This window comes from Pteropus medius, unplaced genomic scaffold, assembly GCF_902729225.1.
Source record: "Pteropus medius unplaced genomic scaffold, Ma_sr-lr_union100, whole genome shotgun sequence".
NCBI lineage: Eukaryota > Metazoa > Chordata > Mammalia > Chiroptera > Pteropodidae > Pteropus > Pteropus medius.
The window spans coordinates 502,677-503,736 of NW_024355522.1; the positions used below are offsets into that span (position 1 = coordinate 502,677).

The 1,060-nt window shown below is 40.3% G+C and overlaps 1 pseudogene; it reads right to left on the bottom strand.

Moving 5' to 3' along the window:
- Window positions 1-443: 443 nt before the first annotated feature.
- LOC120599651 (uncharacterized) lies at window positions 444-562 on the bottom strand (annotated as a pseudogene).
- Window positions 563-1,060: the final 498 nt, after the last annotated feature.

A 1,060-nucleotide genomic window follows, 5' to 3' on the forward strand; every position in this document is an offset into this window, starting at 1 on the left:
AACATTACTTTCATGAATTTGTCTGCAACAGGAGCTATCACGGCCAAATGATTTGAACTAATGTTAATTGTTATGATTTTCTCTTAGAGGATTACAGTACATCTTAGCGTATTAAGGGCTCCTGGAAGCCCTCAAGTAAAACACTGTTAAACTTTGTTTCACTCAATATTTTTCAAACTTATCTCATCACAGCATCTATTTCTCTTAGAGTATCTATTAACATCATACAAAAATATTGTTCCATGGAACCCCCTTTTGGGGAATTGCATTCTTCCTTTGAGGGCCCTGAAGTTGGTTAAGCCAGGCCTGGCATTTATTTCACATTTCTGTGTTTATTCGTTTGTCTTTTTTTTTTTTAGGCGAGGCAACCCTTGGTTGACCTCACAGATTGCAAGGACCTTGCCAGTTTACAATCTCTTATTTTTTTACTTTTTTATTTTTTACGCCTATAGCACCTGGTCTTCCTAGGTGGTTTCCCATCTAAGTACTAACCAGGTCTGACCCTGGTTAGCTTCTGAGATCAGATGGGATCAGTCTTGTTCAGGGTGGCATGGCCGTAGACTGTTTTGTCTTTCTATATAGACTAAGTAGCAAGATTATGTGTCGAAGATTTAATATATGTATAGATATACACACCACATACAGATTATATATACAGATTATATAGGCACACTTAAGCATACAAACATAATGCACACACGTGCATATATAAAAACACATATATGTCAGATAACTTCTATTTGCCCCTCAAAATCCACTCCCACAGAAGCTGACCTGAATGAACTTCATTTCTGGGCTGTACTGCTCTCTGGGTTTAGCCAACAGGAGGCACCATCAGAAAACTAAAAAAGCAGTAAGGTCAGGATGATTCCCTTGGCTCTCTCTCTGAGAACTTGCCTTGGGCTGCTTGAGTCTCTCAACTAAAAAACACTGCTCCTTTCAAGGTGGCCAACTCTGCAGAACTTTCTCTTCCCCCAGAGTCTAGCAGCTGCTCCCTCCCTTAGTCCTTTCCTGGGGATGATAAGGGCTCAAAGGCTACTATCTTGGCTCCCAACCCTAA